The sequence below is a fragment of the Podarcis liolepis genome (genome assembly GCF_965112155.1).
Source record: "Podarcis liolepis genome assembly, chromosome: 4".
Lineage (NCBI taxonomy): Eukaryota > Metazoa > Chordata > Lepidosauria > Squamata > Lacertidae > Podarcis > Podarcis liolepis.
In genome coordinates, this window is record NC_139558.1 from 80609777 (window position 1) to 80628488 (window position 18712).

At 42.8% G+C, this 18712-nt stretch overlaps 1 protein-coding gene across 3 annotated transcripts in view; it reads right to left on the reverse strand.

Annotated features, from left to right (window-relative positions):
• Window positions 1-18712, reverse strand: part of MTUS2 (microtubule associated scaffold protein 2) — a 300965-nt gene that overhangs the window by 194798 nt on the left and 87455 nt on the right. The gene's annotated exons all lie outside the window — the stretch shown is intronic.

Here is an 18712-nt window from a genome sequence, read left to right on the forward strand (position 1 = left end):
TAAATCAACTCTTTTCTTCAGAAAAAAACACCACTTTTTAATGCCTCTTCAAATAGTAGTAAGACCCAGTGCAAGTTTGCAGTGTTAAACTAATAATTTATTACATGTCAAGGTATATTTTTGTCACTAGAGGTACAGCCGGTCTCCGAGACTGAGGCTGACACAGCAGCCATAACTGTACCTGGATGGGGATAGTCTTGCTTTCGCTGAGCACACACACAAGTAACCGTCCATTTTAATTGCTGCAGTACATTATCTGTTAGGCTGCCCATGAAAATGGTCCAGAAACATCATTTAGTCCAGAACAGAGTAGTAAAATGGTTAATTGGGGCTGCGAGATAGGAACATACCATGCCAGCCCTTAAAAATTTTCAACAGTTACGGTTGAGTCAGGGACAAATCAAGAAAATAGAAATTTTGGCTGTTTTGGAAGATAGGCCAGTATTTAGAAAGCTTGATGCCTGCTGAAGCTCAATACTGATGACTGATTATGGAACTTTGGATCCTGGATCCTGGACCCTGTCCAGATAGGGGCACAGCTGATCCACTGGGTTGCAGCTGATGGAAGGCACTCTGCACCACTAAGGCCACCTGAACCTCAAGAGACAGCAAAGGATCCAGAAGGACCCTCAAGCTGTGTGTCCACTCCTCCAGAGGGAGTGTAACCCCTTCAAGATCAGGCTACCTTCCATCCATCTGGACTTGGGAACTACCCACTGGCAGTGCCTCAGTCTTATCTGAATTGAGCTTAAGTTTGTTGGCTCTCATCCAGTCCATTACCAAGGAAAGGCAATGGTCCAACACATCCACTGCCTCACCTGCAGATGTAAAGGAGAAGTAGAGCTGTGTTTCATCAGCATATTGCTGGCTATGTACTCCCAAACTCCAGATGACTATGGTACCTGAGGGATCACCTCTTCATTAGGACATTTTTGCTGTTTGAGTCAAAGGTCAAGGTAGCACCGCCATTCCATGTGCAGAAGCTGCTCAGACTGCCAGCTGACTCTTACTTCAATACTGGTGATGGGACAGTGTCCTCCTGAGAGCAGCTTAGGTCGTGTGATCCATGCAGCTTTCTTTCACCAGTCCTGCTGTTCCCTATCTTTATGCCTATCAGGCCTCAGAGATCATCTCTGGTTGTCCCACCACATGAAGGAAACCTAGCGGTGACAGGTTAACAAGGTAGCCAATTTACAGCATATTAACTGGTCCGTGAACAAAAGAAGCATCGTAAAACTTTCTTTAGGCTTCTTCTTCTTGCATCTTCTTAGTACCTTACCTATTGTATGCTACTCACAAACACTAAAACATTGCTGAAAACTAGACACCGAAAGCTATCTTGCAGTTGTGTAGTATAGCTTTATCTGATTTTTCAAAAGCATTGAAGTAACCATTGTAAACAATGTATTTAGGGAATTATGATAATGTGGTGTCTATTATTGACTGTACAAACATGTATACTCTAGATAAGGAATGCCACAACAACTGTGCTGGAAAACTGCTATCTAGTTGACTCAGGGCTGATTCAGTGCTTTATGTGGTGAATGAGTTTGCAGGTGCTTGTCTCCCAGTCAATATCCATAACGTTCATTGACATAAGTCTTTCATTTCCGGTGCTGCTTGTGATGATGTTGCAGAGACTCTAACCGATGCAGTTTGAAAAGGCTGACTCAACACAGGTAAATACAGTTCAAGGATCCTGGCTTTGAGCTGAAAATGACTTAATATTGTGAGCCTTTCCTCCCTGTGGGACAAAAAGGGATCGTGTGAGTAGCCCTAGCTGGCAAAAGACAGATTTTGCAAAAGGGGATGGAATCCTCTTGGAATGCTCTTGATCACACAGTGAGAATAGGACATGCCCACAATATGACAATATAAAATAATTATGTATTCTGAGATTTAGCCTAGAATTTGGACTCCATACACCAGGAGCCGCCAACGTTTTGGGGTCACTAAACACATTTGGAATTTTGAGGAAGTGCTATGGACACTATTCACAAAATGGCTACGACAAAAGGTGTGGCATGACACAAAATGGCTGCCACATCTAAAAGGGGGGGGTCACGAAAAGGTATGGGCATGTCCCCTGCCCCCACCCCCAACTCAGCCCTACCATCAATGGGAAAAGGTGCCTACTGTCAGCATCGCCCTTGAGCCAGTGCCACCAACTGGACTCATCCACTTCAGCCCCGACTGGGCTAGGCGAGATGGGTAGCACTTCCAGAGACCACCTTCTGGACAGGAACAGGTCAAAGTGCTGTGGACTCACAGCTTAGAGTTGTGAGCACCGGATTTACTCCAACAAGAAGACAGCCGTCGTACAGCAGAGTATAGCAGAGCATAAACGACTCAGAGAGCAGCTCTGTAGAATATCTTCTTTTATTCTATCTACAACTATCATACAAACTATATACAGAGCTAAATGGAGAAGCTGAGCTGCACTGAGTGTCTGCAGCTGCTCTTAGCAGCAACCTTATCAATACACACAATCTCTCTCTAACACTCAGTCTCTCTCTTTAATGTGAGGCTGGAGCGGAATTAGTAGAGAGCAGAAACCGCCCCCTCCTCTCTGGAGAATCAGCAGAGAACATCAGCAGATTCTTGGATATGGGAGGGGTGAAATCTCCTTACCTACATCACACAGCAATGCACTCACTCATTCATGGAGAGAAATTCTTTGTACCTCTCCTTTGTTCAGAATGGAAAGGAGATAGCGTTCAGTCCTAGTATCCAGGAAAATGTGGATATGTCTGAAAGGGCATGTTTGTTGTAAGAGATGCTGAGCCCATGCAAGCAGGAACTGAACTGAAAAAGAGCCTCTCATGCATTGTGGATTTTTGAGGAATATACATTGAGACCTTTTACAGGCACCAAATCTCAATGCATGTTATAAAAATAACCCAAGCCAACACAAACACCTTCTTTTTCTTTTCTTCTTTCTCTTCCCTTCTTCCTGCTAGGAAGGAAGAAGGGGCAATGGTCAAATCAACATTAGTGCAAACCATGCCAAAAAACAGCAAATGCATCAACATTCACTGGATTCCAAACAAGTTTTGCTTTTGCTCAGTAGCAACCCAGTGGAATGGAGAGAAAACTCTACACAATAGGGGGGGGGGACACAGTTAAGTGCTTCCCAACATAGCCATTTAACTTCTATATCATTGATACTTCTGTTTCATATCATGCTCTGTATATCAATAAACCAAGTGATTTGTTTCAGTTACGTTCAGTCGTCTGTGGTTTTTTCCGTTTCATGCGAGCTTCACTCCCTACTCTACTGGGTTGCAACTGGGCAAAACTGAACCTTGATTGGACTTGAGTGAATGTTGGCGCATTGACTGACTTTGAGCACAGTATGCACTAACATTGATTCAATCACCAGATTAACACAAGCTGTATCTGATTGATTTCTCCTAGTTCCTCCATTCCACTGCATGTCAAGTCTTTCCAGAAGTTTTCCCCAAACTCAGAAGAAGCTGCTTTGGTCAAGAAGGGGCAGGGAATTCTCATTATGTGATCACAAGCACTGGGCACTGAATACAAACCAATAACAATGGAGAAAAAAAGGGGTTAATTTTGTGCTCAGATCTAGCAACCCAAGTGTGAGCTTATGCCACTGATAACATTTTTTTAAGGAACAGGGCTTTCATTACCATAATGTAGGCAAAGGAGGTTGGATATGAATATTTTTCTAAGGCAAATAACTAAGAACACATTGCTATAAAGGAAGAAACGCATACGCCGGATGTTACTAGTGGTGGAGGGCATTTTATGTGTTCCTGAAATCTTGTAAATTCTTCTATCCAGGGTTTTAATTACTTCCTCTGTAGTACATGTATATCTAATCGTGTTTGAGCTTTCATCTTCTTTCCTTCCCACCTTACTTTGTGGAGTTGTATTCCCAGGACAAGTAATGGAGAAGTCTTTTATCTTAACCCTTGGGAAAATTATAGAGACTGAACTTGAGGTGATATAAAGGCTATCTCCTGCACTGCACTCTCTTTATTAACCAGAATCTGCCATGCAAGCTTAGCTTTCAGAATAGCAAGAACAAATAAGCTGGAGTTAAGAGCTCATTGGAAACATATTGCCTTTGCACCACAGAGGCTACTCTGTTCAGAATGTGTCTTGCACTACATTTTGCACTGACCCTGTGTATGTGCAGCCGTTTCTTCAGTGTTAGTCACTTATATGTGTCAAGGCACTGCTTAAAAATATAGGGTGAAATCCATTGATGCCTGTTCTCCAGGAACTGGTTTATTTCCCTCCCCCTACAATCCTCCTGCACCCCCAAAATTTGCTTTGGAGGGCTGGAGAATCCTCTGGAGAATATTTCATGTTGGGAGCTGCCTGACGAGAGGGGGAGCAGAAATCCATTGCATGAGTAGACATCTGCTTCCACTAAGTTATGCAACTCTGTGCAACTAGATTACACATGGGATGGAGAAAGGGAAGTTATTCAATCCAAGGCTATCCGATATCAGGGACTGGGCAGAGGAGGAATGGTGGAGACTGCCTCCCCAACCTGACCCTTTCAGGGAAGAGGAAGAGGAAGACAGTATAGATTTACAACAAGGGTATGAGGGAGGTCACAGCTCAGAGGCAAATAAGGGGGAAAGTTGGGAAATCATGGGAGGGCCAGAACAACACCGGCTGACACAATGTCATTAGAAAGTATTCCAGACCCTCCATCTCCCAGAACCCAGCAAGCCTTAAAAGTAGGAGAGAAAAGAGCTCAAAGACAGAGGGCACATAGCAGCACCCGTAGAAGAGATTATGAGAATGACAAATGAGGAAGTGGGAGAGATAGGGGTGTGGATATTCATTCAGGAAAACGCCATTATCCAGGAGGCTGGGTTCTATAACCTCTCTCTGTAAAGATTGAAATAAAAAAGGACAGTAAGAAACTTTTCCTTGTCTTTATTCTTTCCTGGGCAACCAGGCGGGAGCCACTGACAGCATCCTGACATCCAATGCAGCTCAATGTTGGAAATTATTGAAGCAATGAAAGGAAGTTCTTTTTCACGAAGCAACACATAGTTGAACTATAGAATTCGCTCTTGCAATATTCAATGATGATCACCAGGTTCAAAGAATCGTAGAATTGGAACGGACCATAAGGGTCATCTAGTCCAGCCCCCTGCAATGCAGGAATCTTTCCCCTAGCATGGGGCTTGAACCCACAACCCTGGGATTAAGAGTCTTATTCTCTACTGACTGAGCTATCCAGCATCTGTTGCCTTTAAGCACTCTCTCTTTCATTGAAATATATAGCACTTTGGAGGTCCTGTGCTTTGAGAGGATTGTATCTATTCGTAATTTATTTTAAATATCTTTACACCAGTTGAATGATGTGGATGTCCTTCATTGCTAAATGTGCAATATTATTCCTTCTCAGGATCAATCTTTATTAACCATGCATTCTGGGTATGCTCTCATCTTATGCATCATTTGCATATATAACAATTTATCATGTTTCCAACTCCTCATATTACAAAAAGACAAAAAAAAAACAATTACACATTTCAGCTGCAATTACAGCAATCGGTGGAAATATTTTGTACAGAGCTCTTACATTGTTTAGAGGTTCTTCCTTGGGCGGGTGGGGAACGCAACGGTAATCTGCACAAATGTTCAAAACGCCATGTTCTTTCCTTTATCAGAGTTTTCATATTTCTAAATCATGCTTTCAAAATAGTATTTTTCATACGCATTTAAGAAAGCATACACATTAATTATACAGTGCAATGCTTACAGGAAGAATACATGATAAACACATAGCACCCAGGCAGAGCAGTCCTAAGTATAGGAAGTCGGGGGAATTAAGCTGGTGTAAATTAATACCTCCCAGTGTTTCTTGAACTTGGGTCTCCAGCTGTTGTTGGACTATAACTCCCATCATCCTTGACCTGCTAGCTAGGGATGATAGGAGTTGTAGTCCAACAACAGCTGGAGACCCAAGATTGAGAAACACTACAAATACTGCCTGCTGACTCTGCTCAAGTCTGGCAGAAGGAAAACAGGTCTTTAAAATAGAGTTTGATTTCCACGACACCTTTTTGTCAGTGCAGGTTTGGGCGGGTAGACAAGTCACATGACTGAGATGAAAGAGGGTTGGAATAGGTGTAAGTTATGGGAGTTATGCCAGTAGTGATGTATGGAAGTGAGAGCTGGACCATAAAGAAGGCTGATCGCCGAAGAATTGATGCTTTTGAATTCTGGTGCTGGAGGAGACTCTGGAGAGTCCCATGACTGCAAGAAGATCAAACCGATCCATTCTTAAGGAAATCAGCCCTGAGTGCTCACTGGAAGGACAGGTTATGAAGCGGAGGCTCCAATACTGTGGCCACCTCATGAGAAGAGAAGATTCCCTGGAAAAGACCCTGATGTTGGGAAAGATTGAGGACACAAGGAGAAGGGGATGACAGAGGACGAGATGGTTGGACAGTGTTCTCGAAGCTACCAGCATGAGTTTGACTAAACTGCGGGAGGCAGTGGAAGACAGGAGTGCCTGGCATGCTCTGGTCCATGGGGTCACGAAGAGTCAGACACGACTAAACGACTAAACAACAACAACAAAAGGGGAATTATGTTCAGTTATGGGAGTTATGTTCATATATTCCCTGACTAAGTCAGGATGAAGGAGTCACACTAGCATAATCCCATCTGAGTCCCAGTTCAGCTGGTGCACCTATTCCAAACTCACTCATCCTGGCAGATCTTGGGTTTGGATTGCATTGTAAATTATTTATGATAATCAAATATAACATCAGCCACACTCATGCTTTGCCTATCCATTCCTTGCCTTGCCTTAGTTCCTATTACTTGCTCATAGGGCGGCTACTTAGGCATTAAAATAAGTGACAAGAATATCCATCTCATGTGACCTAAATACCCAATTTAAGGATTTAGAACTGGAGAAGGAGAGACACAAGTACGGAGATGGGATTAGTGGCATAGTGTTACAATTCATCCAGGCCCATTCCAAGTCCATGCAGATAAATGGAGGTTTGCCCATTGGCTGAAAGAGGATGTAGAATGCAAACTTTAAAAAATAATCTCTTTAGCATGCGATAACTATTTTCAGCACTCTCACCAGAGCAAGGTACCATAAATTCCTACCAAGCTGCCATCAAATTACTCTCAAGTATTTTGAAATGGCATTAACTACATTGTATGTATAGTACAAAAGTAAGAATATTATGAGGCACCTTAGGAAAATGTATAATTACTCAGGCAAGAATGATCATAAAGATTTAGTATTATCGCATGCACACACACACACACACACACACACACACACCAGTTAGAGGTGCTTCCCCAAGGCTACCAAATGAGTTCAGGTCTTCAGTGAGAAGTGAACTGGGGACTTCTCAGTCCACCCTCTTGGCCACAATGCGACACCAGCTGTGTGCCAAATTCCTTCTCAGTTCTTGCTAGGCCTCCTTTCTACTCATTAATTAATCCCACTCAGAGATGTTGTTGTCGAGCAGTGCTATGCCATTAAGTGAAACTACCGGCACAACAGACTGTAAACTCCTTGCCATACAAAGCTACCTTTGTTATGTTGTGATGGTAAACACGTCTGCTTGCATTCACCATGGCCTCCAGAGAGACATGTCCTCTACCTAACCTTGTTGGCACCAGAACTTTCTAGACGAGCCAACCACTGCACTGCCAAAAAGAAAAAATATTTTTTACATAACATGTCTGATCTGTTTAGCTGTTAGAGATTAAGGGTGTAATCATTTAACTTACTGTCTCCACTATTCTGACACAGCCTTGTCAATTACAGAGCTTAACATCTTTCGAGCAGGCATTTATGAATCAAGAGGGTCAAAAAAAGCCATTGCTCATCAGCCAGTCTTATCTTTTAGAACCAGAAGCCTTATCTTCATGTCAGAAACCACTGCCCCCCCTCCCCCACCAAAAAGGAAACAGAAACCCAACTCTTCCCTTTTCTGCAAATTGAATTCATTATTATATGGTAATTTTTTTCCAGAACAAAGAAGACAAATGCAAATGAATAGAAAAGTCGGCATGGAATGGCTGTGATCTCAAGAAACATTTTACATATTCCCCAAGCAACTGTTCTGAAAATTCTTTTATTATTCTGTGATGGGACACAAGTCAGAGATAATATCTTTGCAGCTCAGCAATGGAATTTGTTGAAAAGTACTGTAGGCTGTATTCAACTTAGTTACAGTTGAGTTATTGAAACTGATGGCCTAAGTTATTCATGTCCATTAATTTCAGTGAGTCTACTCTGAGTAAGAGTACCGTTGGAGAAAACCCTTCATATTCACAAGGCAATACACCCTCGTTATGTGACCATCAGCAGTTGCCAGGGTTGGAATTAGGAATCCACGTCTCTGTGCACAACTGCTCATGGGATCAGTGACAAAGACTGTAGGTTAGAGCAGTGTTTTCCAACTGGGGGCCACATTGCGCCTAGGAGGGCCCAGGATATTTCAAGGGGGCCCCAGGTGAAAATTACATAAATGGGGGGCCATAACTAGAGGCTATGGTGCCACAGAGGGAAGTGAGAAGAAAAGGAGGGAAATCTTTTTTTAAAAAAAAAATCCTGATTCACTGGCTACCTGCTTGGCCAATCACAAGCAGGTAAGGGGGAGGCCCACCAGTCTTTAGTAAGACTCTCCCTGCTTATTAAACCCTGTTAGCTCTTCAGCTTCCAGCACCTTCTCCTCCCAGTCTTCTCCCTCTTCTCCCTTTAACCACTCATTGTCATCCCACCACCAGTCCCCAAACTCTGAGCCTTCTTCTCTTGGGGGTTCCTTGGCTGGTTCCTCCCGCCATTCCTCTGCATCCAACCAGTCCATGGCAGTCTGCAATCTAACCAAGTGGGACAGTGCTGGCTATGGCACTTGGCCCAAGTCCCTAACAAGGCCAAGGACTCAGTGAGCAGTTTGTGCCTCTTCTTTCCCAAAGTACCTGATTGCTCTCCTTCCATCTCCAGCTCTCCACAATCTTCAATAGAGCAGATCTTTATTTTGTCAAAGGTATAATATAGGTTACTGGTGGTCAGCTTCTCTGTGTGAATGTCCCATTTTTACACTAAGTTAGGCAGGGCATCTGTTTTAACAGAGAAGAAAACTGCAGGAGTTTGCTATACCTGACTGCTTTGTAGAAACCTTAGGTATCGAAAGACCTTGAAGTAGCAACAGCCAGCCAAGATCAAAATAAATGCATTGCCGATACTTTAAGAATAAGGCTGTCATACTAAGCACAGTTACGAGCAAGTCCCATTGAATCCAGTTTAGGTTCAGGCTGTTGTCCTGTTCAAGAGTTATGTGAAATGTCTGAAGCCTTAAGCTATAAAGGAACACATAGGTGCACATACAAGCCCTGGCTCCAAGATCCACTTCTGATCTTTGCCCCTTGAGTGTAAAGACCTGAATTGGGATTTTAAGTCTGATCAGCTGAAGAAGCTTAAAATATTTGTGAACAGGAGCCCTGCTAAGACAGGGTTCCCAGTTGTAGGGAAGTTACCAAGGTTGCTTCCACACAAGACTTAGAGAGGGGTGGAAGGCGGGGAGCCTCAGTCCTGGCAATTGCTCCATAGGGCAAGACCTACTGGGCTGCTGAGACCGCTAGGCTGTATTTTTTGTTTCAATTGATAAAGAGTTAACTTCACTGGCACTGGTGAGTTGTTGCCTTTACTACTGACCTGAGCTTGACTGCAGCCCTGGAGGCAGCCACACAAACTCCTGCACTTATCAGCTGAGCGGCAGAAATACTGCTTGACATGCAGGGAGGTTCCAGGTTCAATCTCTGGCATCTCCAGGTAGGGGTGGAAGAGGATCCCCTGGGCAGCCAGTGCCAGTCAGGGCAGAAAATGCTGAGACAACTGAGACGAACCAATGGTCTGGTTCAGTACAAGGCAGCTTCTTGTGTTCCTTCAGGTTGTTAAACAGGTTGTTAAATTCTGAAAAGGAGCCAAGCCGTTGGCAGTGTGTAAAACAGTATCTGAAGATCCTAGCTCTAGATATGGAAAGACATCCTCAGAGACGTGTGTCAAGTGTGTGATCTAAAAATGTTGTACACAGATGGTGATGTCATGGCAGCACGCCAGGACACAGCATCACAGCCATCACAATTAATTTTTTTCTCCCTAACAGCACTGCACCCCACAAATGCACTGTGCCACGGAGAACCCGCCAATGGTATTAATCTCTGGGAAATAATTAGCCCCTGCAAAATCCTTCCATGCCATTTCACCAGATGGCCAGAGGAGACAGTCAGCTAAAATCATGCTGGTTCAGCACCTAAAGAAATGTCAGATAGCTATGATTTGTGCTGTCCTGTGCAAATAGGTAACGCAAAGCTTTAAATGTGCTGTATGGCACTTTGGGCAACAAAATTCCTTACTGTGTGGTTTTTGTTTCTCGTATTACTTTTAATTCAGACCGTGGGGTTGTTGGTTTTGTTTGCATTCCAACAACAGATCTTCAGGGGGAAAGCACCACATTTGGTAGACTGTGAGGTCCAGATGTTCTGGACTGGCTACCTCTTTAAAAAAGAACCTTAACAAAAAAAAACCCCAGGAACAATGCGTTGCTTGGAAGCTGACAATCTTGAAGCTGAAATGGCTTTCTTTAGCTTCTTACAGCAGTGTAGTGATAATTTTTGAGGGGCATTATTATAGCCCCCATAGCCATGCCCCCCCAAGCACAGGTCCACAGCCATGCCTTCAATGAGAACCCATAAATGCTGGCAGATGTGTAAATACATCTTACTACAAAACCGAGGAAGAAAGGCTTGTCTTCCCAGGAGGAGTCCTGTGGCACCCTCAAGACTAAACTTTTTGCAGCATGACTGCAATCCTCTGAATAATTACCTGGAACCAAGATTTGCTGAACTTAGTGGTGTATAAATTTTGATTGCACAGGTTCAACTTCCAAAGCACCCTGAGCTTTAAACAAAGACTTTTCAACCAGCTGAAAAGCAGCACAAAGCTCCAGTTAGAAGTGCAAACAATCTGTTAAAGATCTGCTGTGATTTAAACAGTCTGAAGCAGAAACCCAATCAAAGAAAAGGAGCTGAGAGCCTCTTGACCGCAATTGCCAGAGCAAGGAGGGCCTGTCAGGCTGATGCTCCTGTAGATGACGTAATTACTCCTGTTCTGAAAAAAGCTCTGTAGCTGTCCACTCCTGTTACACCACGATGGGTGCATACACTAGGGTTGCCATATTCCCAATAGTGAAAATCAGAACAAAGTTTTTGAGCTTTTTAGCTTGGGGGGGTTGGAAAAAATCTGCCCAGACGCCATTTTGCCCAGACGTGAGCAATTCCAGGAAGTGTCCCGGATGTATGCCAGTCCTTATATACACAGAATATTTTTAAATATATTTTAAATATTTTTAAAGATTCTACTACCTACGGGACCGCCTCTCCTGGTATGTCCCACCCACAGAGGAACTTACGGTATTCAAACAAAAACATCCTAAAGGTCCCAGGCCACAGAGAGGTTAGGCTGGCCTCAACTAGAGCCAGGGCTTTTTCGGCGGTGGCTCCAATCTGGTGGAACGCTCTGTCACAAGAGACTAGGGCCCAGCGAGACTTGACATCTTTCTGCAGGGCCTGCAAGAAAGACAGAGCTGTTCCACCAGGCCTTTGGTCAGGGCACAGCCTGACTCCCTCCTTTGGCAATCTTCAAAGAACTTTAGCTTAATGGTTGCCATCAATTTGATTTGAATTAATTTTATAATGAAATGATTTTAGAACGTTGTACTATTTTATTGTTGTTAGCCGCCCTGAGCCCGGCTTCGGCTGGGGAGGGTGGGATATAAATAAAATTTATTATTATTATTATTATTATTATTATTATTATTATTATTATTATTAAAGCATATGGCTTTCCCCAAGGAATCCTAGGTGCTAGTTTGTCAAGGGTGCTAGGATTCATAGCTTTGTACAGTTCCCAGGATTCTTTGGATGAAGTGATGTGCTTTAAATGTATTGTGTGCCTGCAGCCCTTCTTGCCCCGGGGGGTGGGGGTGGCATTTATTATTTTGTCAGTGAAGCCAACACGCTTTTCAGAAGCAGACCAGAAGATCTCTCCCCAACTCCCCTTTCTTCACCTCATTCCACGGTGATCTTACGCCCTTGCCTTATTCATGCAAGTATAACTAACAAAGCATAGACAAAGACAAACATAGCTGAGCATATGGCGTTTGTCATGGCCCTCCATCCTGCAAAAAGCGGGACTGGGGATTCTGGAACATTAGCACAGTTATGTGGCTAATCCACCAGGGAGTCTCCTTCTGACAGTGGGAGAGGAACAGAATGGCAAACAGCACTGTTTGAAGCTCAAGCTGTGACACACTTTCTGTTTCAAACCCACACCCCTCCTGCAATCACTGCATCTGGCCTATAATTTGGCATTACAGGTCTTTCCACCAGGTGGACATTATTTCAGATTTAACAAAGCCCAGCGATTATTTTTGCAGCAATTTCAGAACTCTATTAGGCAAAGAGGGTTACGTTGTAATCAACCATAACAAAGCTGTAGCAAAGTAACCAAAAGCAACTCGCCGCAGGCAGAATCCAATCACCTTTTCTGGGTTTTGTTATCTTTTTATCATCTTTCTGTTCAAAAGCACACGCCTGCACCATCACTGTGGCCAACAATACGGCACAGAGGGGTTTCTGTGCTGACCAAGACAAAGCACACTCACTTTGGGGGTGAGCCTTGTGCGCATTTACCAGGTAAACAAGGAATGCGGGGAGCCCGTTTTAAATGTGCATACATTTCCGCAAAGCAATTGGTCTAAATTTGTGGACCTGCCACTCAACATGGCATAACTGTGGGGAGGGGGACAAAACCACACCGCATTTGCTCAGCATGTTTCATATACTGCAAGTCTTTGCTGGTTTTCTAGGTACATTATTAGCATTTGTCCATTAGTCTACTGCACCCAGAATAACTCCATGGGAATAAGGGAGTTCAGGATGTCAGCTAGGGGGCTTCACTGTGACAATGCTGATCCCTGCTAATTTGGTTCCCCAAATGAAATGCAAAGAAGTTTAAAGCGTGCGCCTGTGATCCTCCTACGCATACTTATGTGGAAGAGTCCCACACAAACCAGTGTCAACAATTTCCATGGTCCAGTTAAGCATGCAATTAAGGTGACCAATGATGTCAGTTCTGTCAACACCAATTCTCTGCTTCATTATGAGAGACAAGGCTGCATCCACTGCCTTCTTTCCTGGCCCCTCTATTAGAGGCGGTAATACACTTCTGAGTACCAGTTTCTGGAAACGGCAGGAGGGGAGAATGCTCTTGTGCTCAGGTCCTGCTTCTCACAGGCATCCCCCCAATGCCTCACTGTGAGAACAGGAAGCAGAAGGGCCATTGCTGCTTACTGGGATATTGAGGGGGAGGGCTGAGGTGGTGGCAAGTTTTAGACGGTAGGAATCCAGACTGGCTCTGTTGGCAGCCCCAACCTCACTGCCACCTTGCCACTCAAACTCTACATCAGAGGTAACAATTCTGCTGCCAGGAGGTTATTGCTACAGCTCCATCCCACCAGGTGAGGCTTCCTTGATCCCCGTCTTCTGCTTGTGGGATTCCCATTGGCACCTGGTTGGCCACTGCATGAAACTGGATGCTGGGCTAGATAGGTGTTTTGTCCAATTATCTTATACACCTAATATGTTTTTGCTCCCATGATTGCTGGTCCAGTAGAAAAAGCATGCCAGGAAGCCTGCTTGTGTGCACGTTGTTCTAGCTCAAGGTAAGCAACGTGTGACCCTCAGCTAAATTTCAGGTGTCCCTCAGTCTAATTTGACATGGGACAAGTGGACAGGAGGGGTAACAGAAAGGAGAAAGGGGGTTCACTATCCAGATTCGTCTCCTGCCCTGCCTACCACTGTTATATATCCCTCAACAGATCATAAAAAGGGGTGCCCCCCAGCCAAGCTGTATTAGAGAGATAATACTTTGGATGATAATGTAAGAAATAATCATTTTGTAATACAGGATCACCTCCACTGCTCTTACCCCCCCCCCCCAGCATGACACTTTTGATTTACTGTTGTTGTTTTTTGAGCAATCCAATCACTTTCTTCTTTACAATCAAGGAAATGTGGAAAACTATCACACTTGACATGTAGCCAAAAAAAAGTTAATGCAAAGGTTCATTTTATAATAAATAACCAATAATCACTGCTTTGTAAATCCTAGATTCTGGTTTGGAGGATGATGCATGGCATTCTGAAAATCTAAGCTTTTAAATTAGTAAAATCAATATAGCTAATTCCTAGCCACTTAAAATGGTATGAGGGGTATTCCCTTTCACATTTTGCAGTCTAGGTAGGTCTTAATAGTCCTAATGAGCTTATTTTTGGCTGGTTCAGAAAAGGGCTCATGCAATCGCTTTATCACATCACATCACATCACACAACACAATCCAAATTTACTATCAGTGTCCGTGGTCCAAGTCACAACAGGCTACTCTGCAGTGGTGAGGTCAATATGCACGATGGAGCAATTACATGACCCTGTCATTAAATATAGCACATATCTATTCCATCTTACAATACCAATCTAGTTGTGCAAATCAACCCTTGGAAGCAGAATTAATTACATTATTTGGGCAGGATCCAGAAGAGGTTAAACATTTGTAAAATCCATTGACTTCAAAGCATAAAATGCTTTGAAAATGCTTTAGCATAGAATGCTAAAAGTGCTCTCCTTTGTCTGAATCGTACCTTTTGCAAATGTATTTAATTTACACAAAGTATTCAGATTGCAAAAATCTAGGTTTCTTTGATTTATAATTTACATTCCCCCTTGCCCCACAATATTTTGTACTGCAGCATTACACAAAGACTCCACATGTGTTCTTAAAGACAATGATTTCTGTTGTATACCTTTAAAGCACCTATGAAGCACATTTGCCCCCTCAAAGAATTCTGGGCCCTGTAGTTTACCCCTCAGACAATTACAATTCTCAGCAACCTTTAACAAACTACAGGGCCCAGAATTCTCAGAGCAAGGAAAGTATAGTATGTACGCAACCTTACAGTATTATGCAGAACACAGAGATACATTAGTGCATCTATCGTAAAACAATTTTCTTTCCCCTATTACTATAATTTCCTGCCGTACAGTTTCTGAACTCCCTACAGCAGTAATCATTCTTGCAGCTGACAAGGCCTGGGGAGTGTATTAATGGTATCAAACTACTTAAAGCATTTAATCAGTCCAGTGAAGCAGGACCAACATGTTGGTGTCATTTGCCAGTTTTACTGTAAGGACATGCTGTACCAGAAATAGGCACCAAGAGCAATAGGCAATTGTCTGTGTTGACCTTAAGGATGAGCTACAATTACTGGAGGCCCCTGATTGCTCTGTTCCTGGATTCAAGCCTAAACAAAGAGCCCAAACAGAGACAGATGAATAGTCTAGAGACACAGTTTTGTTTCAGCCTAAGGATACACAGAATTTCAGACTCTAATCTCTGTGCTACATAAACCTGCAGAACCTGTACTTTTCAAACACTGGCCTAGTTCAAATGTAATGCGAAACTGTAGTGAGTCAGCAAACCAGAATATCCAAACGTGATTTGAACCTGGTTTGTTTTAATTAGCAATAATAAGAACAAAGCAGAGTTTCCCAGACTTGGACACTACAGAGAACCGTGGATAGTTATAAAGCAAAAGCTTCTGATATCCTCCTTTCATTTAATTTATTTAAAAAGTGATATCCCACTGTCTACCATGTAGGTCTCAAAGAAGCTTACAATGATATACAACATACAAAATTGAAAACATAAATTAAGCCTCCACAATTTAAAACATAAAGATTTTTTAAAAACTTTTTTTAAAAGCACATGAGGCCATGCTTTAGCATTAGTCTTTAACCGGAGCAGTGTCTCCATAGGCTAGGGCTGGATCTACAATGATTTAAAAAAACGCTAAGAAAAATAAAACATTACATAGCTCTCAATGCAATTTTCCATTGACTGCTGTGCAGCGCCCCCACTGTCACATTTTTAGAAGACATTTATAACGTTATACTTCACCAGTATATATTAGTCCCTAGGATAGTTTCAGTATCAATTAGTCCCTAGGTCAAGTTCAGAACAAATTCCTCACTTAAAAAGCAGTGATGTGCAACAAATCCCAATGACCTGCACCATACTGTAGTTCTGTTCCCCTTTAGATAAACAAACAGCCTCTGAAATCTACACGTTTAATGAATGTGATCTTAGATAAAGAGACAAAGATGACTGGGAAAGAACTCTGGTTTACACAGCACATTTAAAGCACATGGCTTCTCCCAAAGAATCCTGGGAACTGTAGTTTGTGTAGAGTGTATGGAATGCAGCTCTGTTAGGGATAAACTACAATTCCCAGGATTCTTTGGGGGGAAGCAATGTGCTTTAAATGTATGGTGTAGATGTGACCTCTATCCAAGACCCAAGATGAAGACTAGAGAGGGAGGTGAGGAGCTGCTTTCACTATTGCAAAGCAATTGTAATATTTATTACTAGAATTCTCATTATAGTTCTTTAAACAAAAGGAACCCAAGGGGCACTCTTGATTCAGCAGAATCATCCTCTAAATTGAGAATGGCAGCTTGAAAATAAGTGGGCACTTTGTTCCATTTCAGCTGATGAAAGCAATGATCATTTTGTTTCTTTAAGACACATTGATGCTTTCAGCAGAAAGATATAAAAACTTTAAGCTGTATAATGACAGTATCGCTGATTACCAAGGGACTGATGCAGAAATGAGCAACAGAAAATAAACTGAAAAGCGGTCATAAAGGGGTCAGCTGTTGCTTATTTATTCAGTTATACTTCGCTTACCGTAGGGTTTTAGTGGTAAGAAATCAGCTTTACAATGAACTGCTTTTATAAGCAGATAGCAAAATTGAAATTGATCTACCAAACTCAAATGCCGATATGGATCATGGGTGCGTAAACAGTGCAGGCCATCCATTAGGGCAAATGGGGCACTGCCTGACCATTCTCAATGTACCCTCAGCCTTGGTACCATGAGCAATGAGTGAGATGGTTCCACTCACATTCTTGTGCAATCCTTACATTAGAAAAGATTTCAGAGTACAGTGGAAATCTTTCCTTTCTTATCAGACCACCCATGAGGTTCAGCGTGTAGGTGACCATTGCAGATATTTTAAGAACATAAAAAGAGCCCTGCTGGGTGAGAGCAAAAGGGCTCTAAGGTCCATTTTCTCACAGTGGCCAATCAAATGCTCATGGGGCTGGCCTTCAAGCAATAGCTCACAGCCTCTGATCCTGGAAGTAGGTAGCATGTAGCCATTGTGACTATTTTTTCCTGCCCAATCTATAACAGACGGATGTCTGCTAAATTCCTCGTTCTGGAAATAGAAGCCTCTCTGGCAGACTTGCTTTCTGAAACTAATTACCACCCTTTCTGCAGAAGGGGGTCGAGAAGAAGTTGTCTGTGAATAGGGGAAAAGTAAGAGATGAGGAAGGCAGCAGAAAAGGCAATGGAGTTTAGCAGAGTGTTTTCACTGTGGATGCACCGCATACTCCCCTTCTTAGCTTTCCCCTTCGCTGTTTCCTGATTATACTGTAAATTGGGAGCAGAAAAAAAACCAGGGAGGCAGTGTCAAAAGCCAGCTGAGGAATGAGCACATCCACCGCCGTTCTGTCAGCCGCTATCTTTTTATGTGGATCAAAAGCAAACTGCGCTATAGAAATGTCTTAGCTGAAGCTTTAGATTTATTAACGCCAAAGGAAACAACAGTCTCTCTGAAACAATGAGAATTGGTTAGCTGGCATATATATATATGAGAAAGTCTATAAAGAAAAGAAACTGAATCCAGGAGCTCTAAAACCACTTTACAGATGAAAGCAGGGAAGGGTTCAATACAGTGACAATTCTAATACGAAGCATTTCCACAGCTCAGTTTGGGGTTTTCTATCAGGGCAACAGGATGCTTCTTCTTACTTTTCAAGGAGTAATTATCTTCCTTCTTTACTGGTGTAAAAATTATTGGAGATTTAGAGTCGTACTGTTTCATTATTACCTTCCAAGAAGCTGAAGGCAGTGTGGTCCACCAACTCTTTATTCATACAATAATAATCAAAGGTAGGTTAGGCTCAGAGGCAGGTGAAGTTACCTAGTAAGCACTGGAGGTGAGAAGGGAGATAAACCCTTTCTCCTTAGTCTATGTCCAACACTAGCTTCTCTACTACCAATTACCATAGGCACAAGAATCCAAATAGTCCCGTGCGTAACTTCTTCTGTATGTGAAGTGGTGCGTGCATTTGCGTGCTAGGGCTGGGCAGTATCTGGCTTTCAACACTGTGATGTATCACCAGCTAAACATTGTGATATACTGATATACCATAATGCCTGAAATAAGGATAGAGCTATGTAGAGGCATTGGCTGGCTTCACAGTTTTTCCCCACATTGTAATTTTTGTATGGCACATACACACAAACATCATGATTCACACTACGGTATATTGCCAGGTCAGAAATTATGAAACCGCTTTCATGATGATGATGATGATGATGATGATGATAATTTATTATTTATACCCTGCCCATCTGGCTGAGTTTCCCCAGCCACTCTGGGCGGCTCCCAATCAAGTATGGACTTCAAACCGGTTTTAGATATATTGATATATCACCCAGCGCTACAGCGTGTGTTTTGTGTGTGCATGCTGGAAGCATCTGAATCTCCCCT